The sequence below is a fragment of the Ictidomys tridecemlineatus genome, chromosome 5 (genome assembly GCF_052094955.1).
Source record: "Ictidomys tridecemlineatus isolate mIctTri1 chromosome 5, mIctTri1.hap1, whole genome shotgun sequence".
NCBI lineage: Eukaryota > Metazoa > Chordata > Mammalia > Rodentia > Sciuridae > Ictidomys > Ictidomys tridecemlineatus.
The window spans coordinates 157,507,409-157,531,377 of NC_135481.1; the positions used below are offsets into that span (position 1 = coordinate 157,507,409).

General features: G+C 40.9%; 1 protein-coding gene and 1 non-coding gene across 9 annotated transcripts in view; one reads left to right on the plus strand and one right to left on the minus strand.

Annotated features, from left to right (window-relative positions):
• The window catches only part of Rin2 (Ras and Rab interactor 2), a 219,266-nt gene that overhangs the window by 132,306 nt on the left and 62,991 nt on the right, over positions 1–23,969 (minus strand). The gene's annotated exons all lie outside the window — the stretch shown is intronic.
• On the plus strand, positions 17,559–17,630 carry Trnav-cac (transfer RNA valine (anticodon CAC)). The gene has a single exon. It is a non-coding gene; the product is annotated as a tRNA-Val (tRNA).

A 23,969-nucleotide genomic window follows, 5' to 3' on the forward strand; every position in this document is an offset into this window, starting at 1 on the left:
AAAAGTAAACAGTGCTACCCAAGAGGCTCAAAAGCAGGGGAACATCAATAGTCAGTTCCCTGCTGCTTGTAAACCAGTGTTTCCTAACTTATTCAGATTTTTTTTTCTGACAGCTTCCCCATTAAAGCTTAATCCTACAAGTATTAGGATTAAGCTAATCCCCAGTCATGGTCCCCACCCCCAGGGCAATGCAGGTCCCATCTGAACATGCAGGTGGAACACTGATCATTACTTCTGACCACTGATATCCACAGGGGACTTGTTGATGCAGTGTCAAACATGGGGTGGGCCTCTCCTCTATGGGCATCTTTACTTTCTACTGCTGAACAAGGGATTGAGAATAGCAGAGACAGTAAGAGTTCTGGGCTTGCTAGATTCTAGCCTCTGAACTAGTATCTAACATACTGGCCTGGTTTGGGTTCTTGCAGAAGTAGACAAGGATTACAGGGCAGGTGAGGTATTACCGGGAAGGTCATTCCAGGAAATACTGGTTGGTGACTGAGAATATGAGGCAGGAAAAGGAGGGTCAACTGGAATTTAGTTTCACAAGGTAACTCTGGTAAACAGCATGGAACACGAGCCTCAGAGAGGTCCCATCTGAAAAGCAGAGCGAGCCAGAGGATTTCGACATCAACTCGCATTAGACATTGGTTGAGGGCTGCTCCTGGAGGGTGGGGAGGTGGGCATTAATCTCCCAGGACCCTTGAGGCAGAGAAATGCAAATGCTAGCATCCAGAGATGACACTGGCACAAAGTGCAAGAAGGCCCAGAGTATGAACCTGGAGCACATTCATGGTCTCTAGGATTCTTACAACATCCACGAGGGAAGCTGGCCTCCAATCAGCCCAAATATAATAGATAAAAAAATAAGGTAAAGATGCTAAATATGGCTCCCAAGGCCAATGAGGAACAAGTGGGAGAGATCAGGGATGGCTCCAGAGGCCACGTGCTTAAACACTGGGTTTCATATTTATATTGCCTTACTTTTAGCACATACATGTAGCTCTTCTTGATTTTTCCTATTCAAACTGATTCGACAATCCAATGTATTTGATGATACTTGCCTTATACCAATGCACAGTTGGGAAAACAAGGGAAGGCGCAGAGAAGAGGATAAAAGAAGAGAGAAAAGTAGATGAGATGCCACCAATTGAGAGCATCACATAGGCACAAGTGTTCTGGCTCCTCTTCCCCTGGGAACCCTTCTGTCACCCTCAAATATTCACCCTTCTTTCTTTTATTTTTCTATTTTTTTCCCCTAGGCACCAGGGATTAAACCCAGGGCCTCATACATCCTAGGCAAGTCTATATCTCCAGCCCGTTTTATTTCTCAGAGTCTTGCTAAGTTGCTTAAGGCCTTGCTAAGTTGCTAAGGCTGGCTTTGAACTTATGACCCTCCTGCCTCAGACTCCCAGGTAGCTGGGATTATAGTGTGCACTGTGCCTGATGTATGGTACCACTTTCTTAAGTCATTATAAAACCAGCCTAGAAATAAGATCTAGGAGTCAAAGGGGATTGAAGTCAATAAAGAGGCATTTGACAAGGATTCAATGCTGAGGATTGAGCTCCCAAGTACTGGGAACACACAGTGAATGAGACTAGCCCTGGCCCTAACTTTGAAGAACTCATAGTTTGCATAGGGTTTTAAAGAAAAAATATTCAATGATTTTTGTTTAAGCATGAAAAGGTAGACTTTATTCAGGACCATCACAATAGGGATAGGGAGCATGGCAATGGGATTTTGCAGGAAGGGAGATTGGGTTCAACTCTGAATACAGCCCAGGCAAGTGGGAATTTATAGTAAAGGAACCATGGGAGACAGTGGATGGAAAATTACTAAGAGAAAATTCAGGAGTGAGAGGGATTCTGGCGAAACTGACCTAACAGGAATCTTGCTGAAGACACTCATGGTGATCAGTCATCACCTAGGGGATAATGGAGGATGGGTAACCAGATCAGAGATAGAGGGTGGGAGATTCTTGCTAACTTTGCTAAAACTGGATTTTTTAAAAAAAGAAATACACAAATGGGCCTAACCCGACTGAAGTTTGGTCAAACAAAGACTTTGTCAAGGCGAAGGCTGTGGAAAAACAGCTTTTGTGATAAAGGCTGCCAATGAAAGTGGGGTGTAGATGGCATAGAAATAAATTGTCTCCAGAGGGTCAGGAGGTCAGAGAAAGTTATAAAAAGGATATTCCTGATGAGCTTTAAAGGATGGATAGGAGTTTAGGAGGTAGACAAGACTGAGAAGGGCAGAGGAAACAGCATGACATCTTTTGGGAGACAAGTGTGTTTAAAGTAGATCACTTGAAAAATTATTAATTTAGTCTGCTGACCATACTATTCCTCCAGAGAGAGACAGAGCCAAGGGGAGTTGTTAACCTTGAACTTAGCAAGAAAAAACTGGCTGCTGGTTTAGAAGTGGTGAAACATTATCTAAGGGTTTGAAATAAGGAAAGGAATGCATTCTTAGCCCTGGCCTTAGTATGCTGCCTTCTTAGGTTATCAAACACAAAAGAGTCTGTACACTGTGATACCTTTGCTATGATTCATTTCTTCCTTCCTTCCTTCCTTCCTTCCTTCCTTCCTTCCTTCCTTCCTTCCTTCCTTCCTTCCTCCTCCCTCCCTCCCTCCCTCCCTGCCTCCCTTCCTCCCTCTCTGGCAATAAAGATAAATGAAGTTTTGATTTCTATTCTCAAGATGTTCTTAGTCCACATTAAATACAGAAACTATTAAAATACAAGGTCATCAGTGCTAAAAGAGAAGGATGCATGCTGTACATACTCTGAGGAGGGTGAATATGTGAGGGTGACAGAAGGGAGACTGAAAATAAGATATGCATTGCCTAAGTGGAGACAAAGTCCAGTTTCTAGTGGATGTCTTCCTTGGAAGGCAGTCAAGAGCCCTGTTTCAGACTGTCAGCACCTGTGTTATTTTACCTGAGGGCTTTCTTTGGTCCATGGGACCCAGGGTTAGCACAAGTATGGGAAGCCAGAAGTTCCAGGGGGCAGGCAATGATGGAGACAACCAATGATTGACAGAAGTTGGTGAATAACTCTCCAGCTCCTTTGATCTGTGGAACGGGAGCCTCTGAAGCTTGTGCTCTACCCAGAATCTCAGAATTCTTCCATGGATTCAAGTTCCAGCTGTTTATAGTTGTACCAAGCTTGAGAAAACCCCCTATACTTTCTTCCTTTCCTTCTGTGTTTCACTTTCCTAATTCCCTACTAACGATCTCCCAAATAAACCACTTATAATTGAATCCATGAGCCCAAAGTTTGGGGCTTTTTGCTGGGTTTACAGAATGGAGATATAGATGAGGAAGAGAAGGATTTAGGGAAAGATAATGAGTTGAGTTTTGCAATCGTGTTGGAGCCATCAGTGGGACGTCTGTGTGGAAGGTTCAGGAGGTAGGTCCACCAATGGATCTGGCTCTTAGCAAAGAGACTTGTGCTGTAGTTATGGGTGCGGGAGTTTTTAGCACAGACATGGTTAACTGTTCTTATAGAACAGGTGGGATCTACATGTAAGCCAGGGAATGTTTCCTTTCAAGACCTTGTGGCTATTCAATGGTGCCAATGCTGAAAAAATGAGCAAGAAAGATAAGGATGAAAAGCTATCTGTTTGGGTATGGCAATAGGAAGAAAAAAACAAAAATGGGAGGAAAATGGGAAAATTAGCATTTTTATACATACTATCCTATTTGATCCTCTTGTCAATCTTAGGATGGAAGTATGATTGGCCTAATGCTAAAGTAGAACCAAGATTAAAAAGAGATGAATGACACCCAAGAGTCCTCTTTCCACTATTATGCTCATCTGCCTGGTGCCTGTAGGTAGAGGCCCACAGGCATCTCTGCATCCTTGTCCAGGTCACTTTTGGAAGATAGATGGCTTCTTGCCGTCTTCTTCATGCCAATTACTACCTGTTAGCAGACTTAATTCTATTCATTTGGCCCCAGAATTCCAAGGACAAAACTCTTGGAATGGCCTGGAAGTATGTTTCCCTACAGAGCTGTTCTGATTTCTCAGGAAGGCCTCATAGAAGAGCCCCGTGGCCTCCAGAGATCATCTCCCCAGCCCAGCCCCAGGGTCCCAGTTTGGCTATTGGTACCCGATCTAGATCCACTTTAAGACGTATGTTTCTGTCCTCCACCGGGTTTCAGCAGTCCGGCCCTCTTCCTGCATGTCCTCTGCCTCCTGCCAACTCCTGCTTGGCTCTGGGCCTCATGGTCTGGGTAGTTCAGTCCAGGATGTGCCAGGGTCTCATTATGAAAAGCAGACCCAAACATTTGCCCTGGACTGTAGGAAAACAGATGAGATCATGGAATCCATGACATGGATCTTTTTTGGGAGAACTTGTGGAGCATTGAGGAGGAGTCAGAGGATTAGGGATGGGTAAATGTTATTCCAATGGAGGTTTTATTTCCTGGTTACGGTCAAAAGAGGATTGTTAAGATGATGGTTTTTAAGTACTTAGAAGAAAAATGATGGCTATCAGGCATTCACATGGTGTCTCTAAAACATGAGCTTCATTGACTTTTTAATGTTTCTAGGCAAAAGATCAGAAGCTGTGACCATGGAAGAATCTGATTTCGTGAGGGAGTCTGACAAACTTCTCAAAACAGGCGAAGAGATTCAATGTGGGCATGTGAGCCGGACAGCCATACCATTAGTCATGTAGCTGCCCAAACCCAAAGTCTCTAGAATACATCTTTCCTTTCAGGTTCCTTGAACCAAAAACCTGACAGTGTTGGGCCCCTTCCTGCTTTGATTTAGACTGCAAATTTGCTGACCTCGCCTTCCTAATTTAACTCTCTAACACTTCTCGCTTCATCTAGATCTAACCCAACCTGATTTCCATACTCCTCATTCAAGTTAATATATTGATTTTTGACTTGCCATTGAATTGGCAAGAGAAACAGGAATGAAGACACCAGGAGATGGAGGAGTGGCGTGAAGGGGACATGAGAAGCACTCACCACTTCAATAACACTTTTATTTCCAAAATAACAAATAAACATTTAAACAAGGTAAACCATTAGGAAAAAGATACATTGGGCTTGACCCAAATGAAAAGCTTTTGTTCGACAATATATATTCATTAAAAAATGATCAACATAGAACAGGTGAAAATATTCTAGAGTATTAGTCTGAAGCTCCTCAGGTACCAGGCTTGGAGTTCAGCATGAACATTTCCAGGATTCTTTGAAATTTGCTTTAATGAGAACAGTCAGTTGAATAAAATCAAAAATAGATATAGAAGGAGGTTCAGGAGAAAGGAATTTGTTCCTTTTGGGTAAATCACAAGGAAAAAAAGGAGGAAAATATCGATATTTAAAACTGGTCTTTCTAGCCTCATCTATTAAACTTCACATTTTCTGGAGCCCGCTGTTTTGAGGCATTAAGAGACTTGTATTTTAATATAAAAACCACAAAACGCTGGCTTTTCTCTGTGCTGTGCCATTATCTGGCTCTTGGAAGACTTAAAATTCTTCCTTTTAAAACTATTTCCTTTTGGAGGTCAGCTGAAAGTCCAGTTCAAGTACCACATTGATAAAACTGAACACAGGACCACTCTTAAAAGCCAGCAATTATGGGTCCCAGTAGAAAAACACTCCGTGGTGCCAGGCTTCTGAGACATCAGGCCTCAAATGTGGCTTTGTGTCAATGCAGCTGTATCCACAGGCGAAAAGTTAAAAGACTTATTTAAAAATGTTTCCACTTCTGGAAGCTCCCTTTGGGCAACTTCACTGCAAATCAGGAGCAAGAGTTGGGGTAGAAGGATGTGCTCTTGGCTTCCAGGACTGACTTCTCTGAGCCTCTAATCTGAACCAGGACCCTGTTCTCACAGGTGCCCTGTTCTCCATCCTCCGGCCAGGCTTTCTTATCCAGTCTGAGTGGCCATGAACAAGTGCCTTGATAGTTGGTCAGTTTCAAGGTCCAGAAGGCAAAGTCATACTTTTCTGGCGGTCTGTTTTCAGATGGCAAAATATTAAAACCCGTTTATTCATTCTGCAGACAGGATGAGGTCATGGGGAACCAGAATTTTATTTTAACTGGCAAAATCTGGAGGCATATGCAGTTTTTAAGTACAGTTTATTCTTTTGATATCCAGTGAATCCTATTTCTTTCCAACTCCCCAAATAGCCAGTAGTTCTAATTTTGTGCCAATATGATTTTCCCCAAAGTAACAATCATTGAAGGGAAAGCAGGTATAGTAAGATGAGAGTTTTACAGACTTGGGGAAAGGCCAAGTGACTTTGGACAAATGAACAACTAACTGTGAGTAGAGAACTGAAAGACATGGCTCCATTCTTCAAATAGGAGAATTGTCATTGATAGACAAAAGCAGATACACATTTTGATCTCGTTTTAAGCCTGTTTTTTTTTTTTACTCAAGTATCACATACATATGGAAAAGTGCATACATCATTTGAATATAGCTTGATGAATTTTCAAAAAGTTAGAACATCCACTTAATTAGCATGAGATCATGAAACATAAGGCCACCAGCCCTTCAGAAGACTGCATCCTCTCCTTCCCGCTACCTTTTATAAAAAAGAAGTCAATAAATCTGGCCCCTGCCTGATTTTGTAAATAAAGTTTTACTGGAATACAGACCTTCATTTACCTGTCATCCATGGCTGTTTTTGTATTAGACTGCAGAGCAAGTATCTGGCCTGCAGGGCCAAAAAGAGTTACTATCTGGATCTTTCTGCAAAAGGTTTCAGGCCATTGTTCTCAAGCAGCATCCATCAGTAGAATAGAATTTGAGTCACAGATGTAATTTAAATTGTTTTGGTGACAAGATCAAAGTGTAAACAGGTAAAATTAATATCAATAGTATATTTATCTTTAACTGATGTTATCTAAAATATCATTTCCACTGCTAAACAATATTTAAAAGGAATATGTGATCACTTTTCTATCCTGTTTCTAAATCCAGTGTGCATTTTGTCCTGACAGCACATCTTGGTTCACTTTAGCAGAAGTTCAATGGCTCAGCAGTCCCATGGGGCCAGGGTTGACTATGTGGATACCCCCTCTGGGTCTCTAAAGCTGGTGCACCAGCAACTTTACCTTTTGATCTCATTTCAGACCAGGTATCTACCCTTTCACTGCATGACTTTTGTGTATAAATATCCACAATTCTTTAAAATGTGAATTTAATAAAAAACACACACTCATTCAGAAATCTAACTCTTAGATACAGCATATTCCAAGGACAGAGAGCAGAACATCTGCCTATACTCTCAGCTTTACAAGCAAGGGCAGAATATGGGGAGGATCAAAACTTTTTGGTTTTTTTATTCAAGGAAAAATAATACTAGATGCTAAATATTTTTAAGATGAAGGATGGAAAGAAAAAGAGGAATTGATGAGCTTCCCTGAAGAGCGTCTTTGGCAACTCAGCCATGCCATTATTGTTAGCAACAAAAGAATGCTGATTGCAGGACAAAGCACTAATTTCATGTCAGCCTGCCCAATGTCACACACACACACACACACACACACACACACACACACACACACACGGAAAGAAAGAAAGAAAAGAAAAATTTGTTGTTAATGTTTACCACCTATAAATCTGCATTTGGCATCTTTTAAAAAATTAGAAGAGCTGGGAACGCAGCTCTTATAGTCTGTGTGACATCAGTTGGCTGGATAGAGTAGCTGCAGTCCTCTCTCACAGGGGAAGGATCTCTTTGGTTGGCCACAGTTCCCACCATTCCCAGTTGTCACACACCAATGTGAATCCCTTTATGAGACTACCTATTTTTTGAGCTTGTTCCTCTTACATTGGATATGCTTTTGAGACACCGAGGTGCCTTACTGAGTTATTACTGGCTAATGTTAATACTATTAACATACTATTACCTATTGGCAGTAGAAAAATTTTGGCAGAAGTAAAAACTACTATTTATGAGGCTTAATATTCCAGTGGTTTTAGTAAACCTTTCAGGGATTTGATCTTTTAGCTTATATCTTAATAGAATAGTTGGTGCTGGATTAAAGGGCAAGTGATTTTTTTTTTTAATCCTTCAAATATCTGAGGCAACGAAGGGTTTAATGAGGCAGCTCCAAAAGCATACGCTTGCAATTACAAGCTGTTTCCAATCTTACCAGCCAAGCTGGAAAAATACTCCACCAACACCGTTTCTAGATTTATTCTTGCTTAAATTATTGTGGCATTGGAGTTTGACATTCTTGAGGATTTAAATGTAATTGAAAAATCAGAAAATGAATGCTTTATTCCCTTCTGGCATCCCCATTTAAAGTATCTGTATGCCGAAGTTTGTTAATTTGCCTAAATCATGCTGTTTTTAGAGTTATTAAAGTTCATGAGCCATGCCATTGCATGTTTTATAGAACCATAAAATGCACTCTTTATAAAGTCAACATCTTTTATTTGAAGATGTTTTGATGACGGCCATGGTTTGGATGTGGTTTGGCTTACGTGTTGGAAGCTTGGTCCTCAGTGTAGTGATGAGAGAGATGGTGGGACTTTCAAGGGGTAAGGCCTAGTGGGAGTTGGTTGTGTCATTGGGAGCACTGTCTTTAGAGGAGATTAAGGTAGTTCTCATGGGATGATGAGTGAGTTCTCATGAGTGAGTGGTTATAAGAGATCTCATCCCCTTTGTGGCTTCTTGTCTGGCCAGGTGATCTCTCTCTCTCTGGCCATGTGATCTCTCTCTCTCTCTCTCTCTCTCTCTCTCTCTCTCTCTCTCACACACACACACACACACACACACACACACACACACACAGGCTCCCAACATTTTGCCACCTGCCACTAGACTGTTATCAGATGCTGAATCAATAGGACCACCTTATATTGTATTTTCAGAACCTAAAACTGTGAGCTAAAAAATCCTCTTTTGTTTATAAAGTTATCCAGCCTTTGTATTTCATTATAGCAATGGAAAACTGACCAATACACTGACCAAAATTATTTTGTCAGAATAATTATTTATTTCTGAAAAGAAATTCAAAGAATATGACTCTATTTTTTTCAAAGTTGCTTAATATTTGATTTTTAGTGTGCTGTTGGGAGGTGGCAGTATAAAGATTGCTGTAACAGGCAAAATGGCAGGGGTATTTCATTATAACTTTGTGTGTTAGTTCATTTTTTATACTATAATACCTGCAGCTGAGCAATTTGAAAAGAACAGAGATTTATTTTGGCTCACTGTTCTGGAGCCAGGGCCTAGTGGCAGCATCTGGCAAGGACATATTAACATGGTGGAAGGAGAAAGGGCAAAGGAGCACATGCAGTTGATCCTGAGCAAAGAGAAAGGAAGAAGGAGGAGAAGGAGAATGAAGAGACAGAGGAGGAGAAGAAACAAGGAGCAGCTTCATTTTATAAAAAGCCTACTCTCATGGGAACTAACCCAATTCCACAGAAAAGCATTAATTCCTCTTATTATCCTAATCACCTTTCAAAGGAAGACCCTCTCCTGACACGGCCACAAGGACAATCGAACTTCAGCATGAGTTTCAGAAGGGACAAACTACATTCAAGCCATAGCATTCTGTCTTTGACTAGCTGCGCACTCTAGAAACGAGTTGGCTACCTCCTCTGAGCTTCAATATCTCTACACTTAATCTGAGGCAGGTAGATACATTGGTGAATCCCAACTTTTTTTTTTTTTTTACTTGTAGCAAAGTCCCTTCCATCTGATGAAAGCCCCAGAAGTGCCCCAGATGTGGCAGAGCTGCCGTGGTTGAGGGGGGAGGACGTGAGGCCTGACATGGACCACCCCTCACTCCACTCGCATTGCCAACAGAACAGAAGGGGTTGCCTGAGTGAGTGCTCGGGTCCTTGTCCAGCAGCACAACCTCCACACCAAAGAATAAAGTTGTCCAGAGTGACCACAGCAGGCCTTTCAGAACTCCATCACACTGTTTTGTCCTCCTGGCCACTTTCTCCATGCACCTCTGCCAGGGACTTCAAAGGCCTGGACTGTCCTTTGTTTCCTTCTTCTCTACACCTTTCTGCTTTTCCCACCCAGGCAAGAGCGTCTGAAGCCACACCTCCATCTAGCTAGAAAACTTCCTCACTCGCTTTGTGCCACCCTGACTCACATCTGGCCAGTCCCCTTCTTAACCACGAAGCATTGAGACCTTGCTATGGAATCAACAATCATCCCCAACAGCACCGGCACACAGAACAGGTACAGGGGATGTCTTGGTTAGTTGCCATCCGGGCTCCCTTCACTTCCTTCATTGGTTTCCTGTTCTTCCACATTGGTGCCTGTGTTCCTCTCTGACTTTGAACAGTGGGAAGCTCTTGATCTCTGAAAAGGTCACCTTAATCCCACAAGCTGTTTCTTCTTCTTCTTCTTCTTTTTTTTTTTGTACTGAGGATTGAATCCAATCACTGAGCTACATCGTCAGTCCTTTTTTATTTTTTTATTTTGAGACAGGGTCTCACCAAGTTGCTTAGGGCCTGGCTAAGTTGCTGAGGCTGGCCTTGAATATGCAATCCTCCTGCCTCAGCCTCTGGAACCTTTGGGATTACAGGCCTACGCCACCACACTGAGATCCCATAAGCTTCTTCACAATGAGGACATTTAGATCATCTTCCAAAATGAATGAAACTCCTCTTAGAGAAAGAAGGTACTCTCCTTTTATGGGTCAAGACATCATTTCAACAGTACCCTTTTTATTCCCTAAGTTGGCAAAGTCTATGGAGCTGCTGTGGTCATTCCCAACATCAGGTAGATTCAATGCACTTTAATAGAACTGAGAGAAAAAAAAAAAAGCTAATCTGTGTACAAGCTGTGTTACAAAAATAAAATAAAATAATGTAAACATAACAAAGTCTTTTTGAAAAAAATCCTTGCCTGGTTAAGAATTGAACATTCAACATGGCCTATATGATCAAATACTCCCCCAAAGAACAGGTATCTTTAAGGGAATGAGAGGGGCCAATGAAAAAGAGCAAAGTTGTGCAAAAGGTCCATAGTGGGTGATGGAATACTTCTAAATGTGACTCATGTTTTAATTTTCTACCACAAAATACCTGCATTTCTAGAGAGAAAAGACATTTATTCACCAGTTACTTTGGATAACTCCAAGCACAATGAGGTGTCCATGAGAGGAGCTAGTGAAATCTGGAGAAAACCATGAAGGGCTGGCTGTGCAGAACAAGCTCTACCGGGCCTCAGGGAATGTGTACAGATCTGAGGCTTGGGTGGTCACAGTGCTCTGCTCATGCTGAATGACATGTCCTCTCAGCAATACAAGGTCTGACTGAATGCAAAGGTATCTCTTTTATTATTGAAAAATTTGTGTTTGTTTGACTCAGAGGCATGAAAACTTAGTTTTGAAAGGAGTCTATGAATGGGCGATGTCAACAATTACAACGCACTCTTATACACTGTGGGAAAATGTTCTCTGTGAAAAGGAAATGGTGGTGGTATTTGCATATTAAAAACAAAAGAACTTTTTTTTGGCTTTCAAATTAAGTCTCCCCAAACTTTCTGCTCATTGTCACACTTGGGAAACATAGGCATCTTACTAGGCACAGATGAACAACCAACTCAAAACTACTGCAATGGGAAGCTGGACCAGTCTCTTACTAAGGGATGGCACCCGGGAAAACCCTGGGGATGGATGACAGCTTTGAGATGGGGACTCAATCAGTTCCACTGTTAAAAATTCACCCCGTGAACTTGAACCAGGCATGCTCTCTCCAAGTTTCTGTTTTATTGAAGGCTGGAGTTGTTGCTATTCAAATATTAGTTTTTAGGGTTTTTTTTCCCTTGACGATAGAAATAACAAATGCTCATTATTGGGAATTGCATTGGTCAGTTTTTCATCATTGTGACCAAAATACCTAATAAGAACAACTTAGAGGAGGAAAAGTTTATTCTGGGCTCATGGTTTCAGAAGTTCAGTGCATGGTTGGCTGACTCCATTGCTCTGGGCTCCAGATGAGGAAGAGCAACATGGCAGAAGGATGTGGGAAAAGAATGCTGCTCAGCTCATGGCAGCCAGGAAGCAGAGAAAGAGTGAGGTACTAGGGACAAGAAACAAACCCCAAACGTGTGCCCCCACTCTCCTCCACCAACATCCTACCTGCCTACAGTTACCACCCAAGCAGGAGTCCTTTCAAGTTATTATTCCATCAAGTGGATTAATCCACTGACTAGGTCATACCTTTCATAATCTGATCATCTCATCTCAGAGCATTCCTTCACTGACTCACACATGAGTTAGTGGGGTGGTGTGTGCGCGCGCGCATTTCTAAGGTTTTGTGACTACAGGAATATTTGGCTTCAACTTTGTAGCATATACAGTGGCACTTTTGATTTGAAAACCCTGTTTAGTCTCATTTTAAACCTGTCATTACTGCACATTTCAACTATCCTTTTCAGGTTGGAGCCACGCTTTAGAGGATTCATTCAGAGGTTGAGTGAGGCTGGAAGGGCCCTGAGGACCACATCACTCCAGCAGAAGTGGGAAGGTGGGATAACGGGAATGTACAGGCGCAGGAAGAAAAGCACAAGAGAGAAGCCAGGTGACACCTGAACTACATTTTCTGGAAGATGGCTGAAAAGAAAAGACGAAAAAGGGCCATCTCTTGTCAAGCAAATCTGTATGACACAACAGACCTGAAGCAGGTAAATGGCCATTGGTAGAGGAATAGCAATAGGCCAGGGGACAGGAGAAATGCTTGGTTCCATGGCTAAGCTGGTTTTTTGACTTCAGGTGGGTAATGAAACTTCCCTGAATTCCCATTTCTTCGTTTGGAGAATGTAGACAATAGATCCGACCCAGCCAACCTCACTGTGCGGTCATAAAGGCACGGTGGATCTAGATTCTGCACACTGTGGGCAGGTTTTGAAGTGTGCAACAAGAAATTATTTTCATTGCATGAGAAAGGAGGCCCTGCTGTTGCTTCTGTTTTATTCCCTTATATTTCTCCTTCTTAAGTATTCAGGCAATAATGTAACGACTAAAGAGACTTTGTGCACAGTTACATTTCTTGCCAGTAATCTTGTTCCTCCCATGGAAACCACATGATTGTCAAGCAAAGGTCAAAGACAACCAGGAAATAAGAACAAATACCAGGGCACATCAGTGAGACACTAAGCACAGGTGCACGAACAGCCTTGAACCTGGGACCCTCCCACTAAGTAAACAATCTCACTCCACAGTTCCTGCTGGAATCTGCTCTTCATGATCCACTCATGCATGGATTCAGAATGATCCCGGAGGCCTCATAGGCCCTCCAAGCTGACAAGCTTGGGTTGTCAGGCCACTGGATGCAGTTATGGGGATTGGGGGAGGAGGCTTGGGTGAGGTCTTCTGAACCTTCAATGTAAGGGGTGGGGGTAGCCCCACCAGCATTAGCTCTGCCTTAGCATCACATCCCACATTGGAGAAACAGATGCAAGATTACAGGTGTTAATCCAAATTTACCTGCAATAAACTCATCCCAGTCATTGGTTCAGATTTTATTACATTTGGGAGTATGATTATCCCTAGTCATGGGAGAAAGAAGTGTGACTAGACACAGGAAGCTCCCAGCCCTGGGATGAATCCCAGCAGGAAAGAAAGAGGCTAAAACCACAGCCATACCTAATATTTACAGCAGCATTATTCATAATAGCCCAAAGGTGGAAAGGACCCAATGTCCACCGATTGAATAGTCAGATATGATGCAGTATATCCATATGATTAAATGACATTTAGGTATAAAAAAGAAATGAGATACTGGTATGTATTGCAACACTGATGAGGCCTAAATACTAAGTGAAAGAGACAAACACAGAAGGCCACATGTCGTAAGATTCTACTTGTACAAAATGTGCAAAACAGGTAACTTGTCTTCCTTAGGACAGAGAGTAGATTAGGAGTTGCTAGTGGCTGGAAGGAAAAAGGAAGAAGGAAATGACTACACATGGTTATGGGGTTTCTTTTTGGAGTGATGGAAATGTTCTGAAGTGAGATAATGATGATGTTTATAAAACTTTGTGTCTAAACTGAAAGTCATCAAATTGTATAATTTTAAAAGGTGAATTTCATGGTACAGGTATGATATCTTTATTTTTATAAAGTTAAAAATAGGTAAAGGTCTCATTAAAGTCAAAGCCACTGTTAGACTTGGGTAAACTGATTCATCAGCCACAGCTTCCATTGTATTCCTCCAGGGAACATTTCAAAGATTCCTCAAGTCACAAAACAAATCCAAGCTCAGATGATCACATTTTACCCAGCACCATACAATATAATTCATCTGGGATGGATTTATTACAGAATCTGTTTAGAAAGAAGCCAGAATGTTACTAACAAAAGTTACCTCATGTTAATAGCCTCCTGATGAGAGAAGATGGGTTTTTATATCTCAGCTAAAAATCTCAGAAGATTTTTTTTTCTTTACTTAAAAAAGGAAAACCCTGGGGCTAGGGTTATAGCTCAACTGATAGTGTGCTTGCCTTGCATGCACAAGGTCCTGGGTTCAATCCCCAGCACCTCCAAAAAAACAAAACAAAACAAAAAAACAAACCTGATTTTCATGAAGTTAGACATGAAATAAATTACTTTCTGTTTCTTACTCCTCTTCCACTCAAAATGTTTCAGATATAATACAGAATGAAGTAAATAAAAAAATAAAACTAGATGGAAAAATACAGGCACAAAACTCATTTCTACATTTTGTCAGCATACATCCTACCAAAGAAAGATTTGATTCTATACAAATTTAAGGCATGTACACATCAGCATCGTTATAAAAGTAAAAGGATGGCTTCTCATTTGCTGGGAATTTGATAAAAGATAATATACTTAGAGTTAACACAAATAAATCAATATAAGTTCTGCTATCCCCAGGGTGAAATTGGAAGATATAAATAGAAAAGAAAAACAACCCTGAAAAACCACAGGATAGAAAAGATATGTGGTTAATTGGAGAATGTTGAAACTTGCCAGTAAAAGAAATGCAAATGACAGTGACAGAGAGCTTCTCACTTAGGAATTGAGCCAAGATTAGGAAAGAGATAATGGCCTTTTGTTGATTTCTCAGAGACTTTATTTTCCCTCTGAAGTATTTTAATTTTCTTTGAGTGATTTTTCATGTTTTTCAAGTTTAATTAATTTTCAAGCATTTCCTTTTTCCTGTGCTATTACACATATAGGCTTTGGGCTCAAGCAGAGCTGGGTTAAAAGCCAAATTCTAAGTTACTCTGTGTGTGTGTGTGTGTGTGTGTGTGTGTGTGTGTGTGTGTGTGTGTGTGTCTGTGTACACATGCGGCTTATGGTCAGTGTTACTTAACCTCCAAACTATAACAGGTAGCCAGGATGATGCTATTCCTCAGTTTTAAAATGGAGCTATGGAAAAGGGAGATCATTAGATCATTAAAGTACACATCTTACAGTGCTATAAAGAATCATTGAAATCATACAAATAAACCTCTAAGGGAAACGTTTACATATGACATGCAGTAAATGGTAGTTTTAACATTTAAGTGGGGTAGTGTGTTCGCTTTTCATCACTGTAACAGAATACCTGAGATAACCAATTTATAAAGAGAAAAGGTTAACTTTGGATCATGATTTGGGGATTTTCTGTCCGTGTTCAATTGGTCAATTGTTTTGGATTTATAGTGAGGTGGCATATCATGGTGGGAGTGCATGGCAGAGCAAAACTGCTTATCTCATGGCCAGGAAGCAAAAAAGAGAAAGAGGATGAGACCAGGGACACATGATCCCCTTTGAGGACATATCCCCAATGACCTGAAGACCTCACAACTTTTAAACTTTCTACTATGTTCGAATATACCACCCTAGGAGCCAAGACTTTACACATGAACCTTTGGGGACACTTAGGCTCCAAACTATAGCAGGTAGCCAGGATGATGCTATTCAATATCTCCTAATCCCTTACAACTTACTTTCAGAGTTAGATGACTCTAATGCACTGTTACTGTTTTTATAATGTGATTATATACCATAAAATTTGACAAAGAATTCTTTGAGAAAATAAAGTACAGCAAAATTAAAAGCTGTTACTTATAAACACAAAAATCAACTGCACTATTTAACTTCAGTAATGGAATAAGAAACTCATCATCTTCCCTCATCATAATAGCAACAAAATTTAAATAGGTGAAAATTATGTAATTCAATAAGTGCAAAAACCATCCAAAATTATACAGCCCTAATAAAAGAAATGAAGAATAATTTAAGTAAATGGAGGTAGAGATCATGTTCTCCTAGATGGTATTTTAAAAAGTACTACCAACAAAAAGACTCCCTAATTTAATATAAAGCTTTAATATAATTCCAATTAAAATAGCCACATAACTGTGAAAAATTAAGTTAAATCTAATTAATTTCATTTTCTGAAGAACATGCTGGTGATACGTAACAAGAATTACAAATCTCTTCATTAAAGTGCACATCTTACAGTGCTATAAGTTTTAAGTTGCTGTTGTGGGAGTTGAGGATTCTTTAGTTTTGGTGTCAAGCCTAATTAGCAAATAGTCACTTATGAATTTACTGTAACTTTAAATGATTGAAACAAGAATTAACATGAAAGAAAAGGGGTCTATTAGGTTCAACATTATAATTGCTGGGGCTTTCAGGAAGTTAATTGTATTTCCCCAAGGATCCACACAATCAGTATGGATGTGCAGAACTATAACTTCATGGGAGGACATTATGGGAACGGTCTGTTGTGCACAAGGCTGGTGCAGAGCTTAGGTGTTCCTCTGAGTGCACAGGATGAGTGAACTTGTCTGGTTGTTCAAGATAGCCCAACCATGAACCAAATAAATTAAGGCACCCAGCTGTGTTGGTTTTTGCACAGTGCCAAGACTGCAAAGATGCATCATGGCTTCCCTCACTGACTTGCATTCTTTTTGTGTGTGTGTATGGGGGGGTGTTACAAAAGATTGAACTCAGGGACTTTCTACCCATCCTGGTTCACTAAATAGAATAATTGAAAAAATTTAATTCTGAACACACACTCAATTTTCCACTCATATTTGCTCTCATACTCGAAGAGAGATCATTTTTACTTGTATTTAAGAGAAAATGGCTTTCAAGAGAAACTGCCTCTGCTGACTTTCTTTAACCTAAATTTACTTATCCTACCGTCTGGCTTTCTAAAAGCCAAATTTCTAATCGCTTCATGTAAATGAGATGAAATTCCATTTATTTCCTTTGTAACTTAGTGGGCATTTATTATTATTTTTTTTTGCCTGATCTTGTTTAAAGTAATACATTTGTTGTTGTTGAAGATATTAAAAAATCTCTGTTCTCAAAAAAATTAACAAATTTGTATATAAAAACATTTACAGATGAAAGCCTCTAACTATATATGTGCATACAAACACATGCATATATATTTCATATGCACACATGCATAGATACTTTCCATCACCACTACATATACATTAACAGAAAAATAAGGTGCTATAGATAGTTTACATAAATACTAATGCAGACATTGAGGAAGTTATTCATGCAGTGTGGGAGTTAGTCCAAGAAATCTTTCTAAGCTATATTTGGAAACATATTGTAAAAAGAATGATGAGTAGGGCTGAGGATACAGCTCAGTTGGTAGAGTGTTTGCCTCACATGCGAAAGGCCCTGGGTTCAATTCCCAGTATCACATTAATAATGAGTATTATTTATTATGCAACTTTAAAAACAGAAGATAATTTAATTTCCTAATGTGCATACTTGTGAATCCTGAAGAATAAATATAACCCACAGGGTCAGCCCACCTCCCTTCACACCCACATTCTGAATTCACTCCTCACATTTCACCTAGGGGTAGCGTAGGCAGAGGGCAGAGTCTGGATGGGAATATCAGGAGCATAAGTGTTTGTTGGGGTAGTTATATGTGTCAGGATTGGACACTGCTGCTGACTGAGTAATTTGGGCATTCATCTTCCCTGTGCTCAGCAGAATACCTGGCACAAAATAAAGGTCCCACAATGCGGGCTGTCCTTCCTCACTGTTATTTCCCATCATCATCAGCATCTACATTGGCAAAATGGGCCCCCATTTTATCTTTTCACTTAAGTAAAAAGTTGAAGGGAGAGGTGTGAAATGGCTGGTATGTAATTTGCTAATTGCACTAGTGGTTTCTTCATTGTTCTTTAGAGATGGGATATTTAGGAAGTTGCCTATAAGCTCATCCTTTAATTAGCTAGGACAGTCAGTACTAGAGAGATTAGCAGGATTCACCAAATGGTTCATAACTAGTCCACACAAGGGGGGAGCTCTACTCCCCAGCTCACGGTCACTTTGCATTTCATCTGATACAGAATCTGAGGTGAGGATCCTTGGGCAAGTGGTTTCAAGAAGAGCTCAGGGGGCTGGGATTGTGGCTCAATGGTAGAGCACTTGCCTAGCACGAGTGAGGCACTGGGTTCGATTCTCAGCACCACATACCAATAAAGAAATTAAAAAAAAAAAAAAAAAAGAAGAGAAAACTCAGGATAAGGGGAGTGGGGTAAGCAAGAGGGGGTAGGGAAATAGGGTCTCAGCAGGAAGTCAGCCTCATCTCTGAGCTGATATGAGGTTTGAGCTGAGCCAGAGGCCTCCTGCATGGAGGCCAGGGGCTGCCTTTTCAAACCCCTAGGCTAGACAGCCACTGGTGTGGGCTGTTCCCCTCCCCTGTAAGGGAAACTCTCCTGGGGAGGGGTACCAGTTAGCAGCCAACCACTCCCAGCAGAGTGGGCTGAGGGATCCCAACAGAACTGCTAATACTCACCCACTTTTACAGAATCATCTTTTGTTCTGTTCACTATGCACGTGAGATTACGGGAACCAAGTACTTGAGGGCAAAACATTGTCAGCATTTTTGCTATTTTAAGAGTTCAACAAGTTGCAAACAATGACTCAGAGAAACTAGACAACCAGGGATGTTTGTACTTAACTGACTTTTTAAAAACATAAATTTTATTATTATTTTTTTCAGTGTGTTAAGGCCAAAAGATCAGGAGATGACAGCCATGGAAAAAATGCCCTGTTACTCAGTGCTAAGGTTTGAATGTGGCTTGCCCCCACCAAAACCAGTTTTAGACTTGATGGCCAATGTAATGGTATTGAGAAATGATGAGGCCTTTTAGAGTGGTTGGGGTCATGTGGTTTCTGCCTTCATGAAAAAATTAGTCTAATTCCCATGGGAGTGGGTCATTTATCTCAAGGCAGGTTGTTTTAAAGCATCTGGCCCCTCTTGTCTCCTTCTCTCTTAGCACGCCCCTACTTGCTCTTCTTCTTCAAAGCCATCAACAGAAGCCAAATAGATATGCTCTCTACATCTTGGACTTCTAGCCTCCAGAACTGTGATCTAAATAAACCTCTTTGATTTATAAATTACCCAGTATCAGATATTCTGTAAGAGCCATGGAAAACAAACTAAGATACTCACAGATGTGACTGGGAGAGGATATGCAATGCCACAGGGGGCCGCATGGGGAAGTGCCAGGGACTGTCAGGAGGCAGAGGGTAAATGAGAAACGGGGTTTCTAGAGGAAGGAACAGGAAAGGAAGGGTAAACAGGGTTAAGATTAACCAGTTTAAATTTCAGTGAGCTCTGTGGCCTAGGGGCTGGTATAGTTTGACTCTCTGTATCCCTCCAAAATTCATGTTGAAACTTAATCACTAATAAAAACAGTATTGTGGTGTGTTTATACTGCATGACCAATGTGACTCTGCAACCTGTACACTCAGAAAAATGAGAAATTATACCCCATCTGATTCAAAATGTATGATATGTCATGGTCATTGTACTGTCATGTGTAACTAATTAAAAAAAAAAAAAGAACAGTATTAAGGGGAAGGATGATTTGGCCACGAAGGCTCTGCCCTCTTGAACGAATTAGTGGTTTATTAAAGGCACTGAGGGAGCAAGTTGGCCCCTTCCATCCTTTGCATCATGTGAAGACACAATGTTCCTCCACTCCAGAGGACACGGCAAGAAGGCACCATCTTGGAAGAAAGAGCAGCCGTCACCAGACACTGAACCTGCCAGTTCACTGAACTTCCATCTCCCAACCTCAGAATCACGAGAAATGAATATCTACTGTTTATAAATCACCCAGCCTGTGGCACTTTGTTATGGCAATGCAAACAGACTATGACAGCGGCTCTCCTTAATTGTCAGGTATCTGGCCCTGGGATGTTTAGCATGTGAACAGTGAGAGGCCCAGAGTGTGAAAGCACAACAAAGGAGTGGCTGGGTGTGAGCTGTGGATCAGGTGGTTTGCATGTGAACATCATGCTCACAGGTGACCTCTTTATGATCTCTATGAATTAGACCTTAGAAGGAAGTTCCCTGGGTCAGCAAAGTTCCAGGTGTCAAAGCAGCAGAAAGCAAGACACACAGGGAAAACTGCAGGAAAACCATTAGACAATCAAACCCGGTCATCAAGGACAACTGGCAGCCCAGGCAGCTTCCTTTGGGGAGGCCTCTTCTGATCATCAGACCGTTGCCATGGTCTCTCTCTCAGGATCCTCTGTATCTCAAGTACCCACTTTCTACAGCTGTGATCCAGGACTTATCCAGAGCCTCTCCTTTGCCTCAAAATCTCATATACTATACTTATGTATTTCCTTAAGTTCAAGGCCTGCTCCAAAAGAATCACACTAATGACTTAAAGTTGAATGTAACTTCAAGCATTGTTCTTCTTGGTGCCAATCATCTTTTAAGGGATCAGATTTTTTAAATACCAAATCCCCACCCCCACCTTTTTTTCTCCTAGTATTGGGGTTGGAAACCAGGGCTTCCCACATGGTAGGCAAGCACTCTACCATTGAACCACATCCACAGCCTTTGAAAAAATATTTTTTTGAGACAAGGTCTCACACTAAGATGCACACGCTGGCCCTGAATTTGCAATCCTCCTGCCTCAGCTTCCCAAGTCACTGGGGTCGCAGGCATCCACCACTGTGTCTGATTCAAATACCAAATTTCTTGGTAGAAATGTAGGCAGTTTGATTCAGGTCAAGAGCAAGGCTTAAAAGTAGTTATCATAAGAGAGGATCCAGATCTGACTTGGAGCAGTTTTTAGCATGTGACAGGGGGAAGGTATAGGATCTCTCTAATCTTCAGTTGCCTGATTTAAAACTGGAGATGATAGGGCCTGGGGGAGTAACTCAGAGGTAAAATATCTGCCTAGCATGCCTGAGCCCTGGGGTCAATCCCTAACATGGCAAAATAACAATAATACCTACCCACAAGGTTACTGTGTAGATAACATTGCATGCACCATTAATATAAGTTGTCACTATTATTACCATTATTAATGAAAGCCCCTAAAGGCCATATTTCTAATTCATAAGGATCATCTTATTAGGAAAGAAGATGTTCCCAGAGAACAGAGGTCAGAATTCTGGCTCAGCCCTGCAATCCCATGCCTCAATTTACTCATCCATAAAATGGAGATAATAATGGTTCTACTCAAGAGTAATATGCTCTTCCAGGTCCTCTGAGATATAAGCATCAAGATAAGACTAAATGTGAAAAAATTTTATTAGGAGCAATGCCTAAGGGGAGCAGTGGGGAAGGAACCTGGGAAGGCCATGAGTGCCACCAAGCTGCATATAACGCAGCTTTTGTCCCTGTGAGAGAGAAACAGAAGGAAGGGTGAAGAAAGCACCGTAGACTACCATGCAGGCAAGAGGGGTTGGCAGGGCCATCAGGGTGTCATGGAGCCTGCCAGCCCTGGCTGACTGAGGAGTCCCATGACTCTCGGAAATGGATCTTCTTTACCATCTTCCCTGCTGGGCTCTGTCACCCACCTGGGAATTCAGTGAGGAATTGGAGAGTGCAGCAGCTGACACCCTGGGTCAATTACAGTCCCTTCAGTTCCAAGTCTGTGGGCACATTCTCCTGGCCACACAAGTGTATGGAACAGATGTGTCAAAATGTGTGAAGTCCCTGGAACACTGTCAGGGACATGGTGGGCATTGTGTAAGTAGCTGCCATTATTATCATTTTCATTGCCAGAAACATCTGTACAGTGGAATTAATAAAGGTATTTTAAAAGTCTAGAATAATATGATATAAACAACTTATTATCTAACTCCTTATATAGCTGTTTTCTCTACTATAATAAACCTACAGAATAAAGTTTTTCTATTTCTTTTTTCCTCTCTGGATCACTTACTGTATATTTATTTGCTCATAGCACATGCTCAGTAAATGTTTGCAGAATAAATGATGGTTTCAGTTTATCAGGGAAATCGCACTGGTATACTTTCTGGTTCTAGATTTGAATTTATCTCTAAAATAAGTTCATAAAAGCTTTTCAGTTTGCACTTCCTAGGACAGTTGTACCTAGTTATTTTTCTAATATGTTATATTTTTTTTTCAAAAAGAGAAAGCCTGAAAGAAATTTTCATTGGACATCTATCCACACACTATCTGATTTTACCATTTTGGCATACATTCAGCACTCCACATTCCTGGGTTCTCTAACTGTGAATTCAATCACAATTGAAATATCTGGGGGAAAAATTGTGCCTGTACTTTTCCCTTGTCATTATTTCCTAAATATGACAGTATAATAACTATTTATAGAGCATTTATATTGTAGTAGGTATTATAAGTCATCTAGATATAATTTAAAGTATACAAGAGGATTATGTAGGTTACTTGCAAACACTATACCATTTTATGTAAAGGACTTGAGCATGGTCAGATTTTGGTCTCCTAGAGAGGTCCTGGAACCAAACTTCTAAAGGACAATTGTATACTTGTTTTATCACTTATTTATCCATCTCTACATCCTCAACTCATCCTATCTTTTTTTGCATTTTAAAGTTAACTGCAGATATTTTTGCTTTCCCTTAAATATCTTACCATGTGTATCATTAATTAGAGTTCATGCTTTTCAGATTTAAAAAATTAATGTAAAAATTTACACTGAGTTTTTAAATGAAGAAAACTACTTCCGAGCACCACGCACCAGAGATTACCTTATTGACAGCAATTGGCGATTATAAGTTCCTAAGGCAAATTCAATGCCTTTGGAAGGTGGAGCATCACTTGGAATGCTTGTTTATTTGCTTCCCACAGATACTAATTATTTCAGGTTAGGTCTCTAGGAACCAGACTCCAAGACGGGTTAGTATGCATAGGTTTATGAATCCCATGATCACTGTTTGTGGAATGGAGGGGACAGAAGCAAGTAGGCAGAGGGGGAAATGGAGAGGAAGTACAGGCATAGTCAGCCCGTGTGGGAACCCTGGAGGAGTCCTGAGGTGGGTTGAAATGTCATGCCATTTTACGCTCCCCTCACCATTGGTCATTGGATATTAGTGTTCCTGGTTATAGCTAAGACTTTGCATTAGGTAGCTCTCTGTAGCTATGGTACCCTTAAAATATCGATATTGAAGGATGCCTGTTGTCAGAATTCCCAGCAACTGAGCAAGAAGTCCCTCCTTGAGGGGAGATCAGGAGGCACATCAGAGGGTTACCACACTAATGATGCTTCACTCATTTCAGCAACACATAATGCAACAATTACAAATGCTCTATTCCACAACAACAGGAAATTCCAGCTCAACCACATTTAGGGTCCTGAAGACAGAATTATTGGCCTGCAGTATGTTGTGATAAACATTTGCTTGTATAAAAAATAGCATTGCCAAGGGCTAAGATCTATGGCTGACTATTACTTTTATACTTTTAGGGTCTTTCTCATATAGTGGGAGAACTCTATACCTTAGCAGGTGTTTAAGGATGATACATAAAAGAAGGTCCAAGACAGTATTTCAATGTCACACCTTGCAACTGAAACACTGATTTGGGATGTGGCATAAACGTTAATGAACCACTCACCAGGCGCTGTGGTACATGCCTGTAATCCCACTGACTCACTCAGGAGGCTGAGGCAGGAGGATCACAAGTTCAAAGCTAGCCCCAGCAACTTAGTGAGACCCTGTCTTAAAAAGTAAAAGGGCTGGGGATGTGGCTCAGTGGTAAACCGCCTCTGG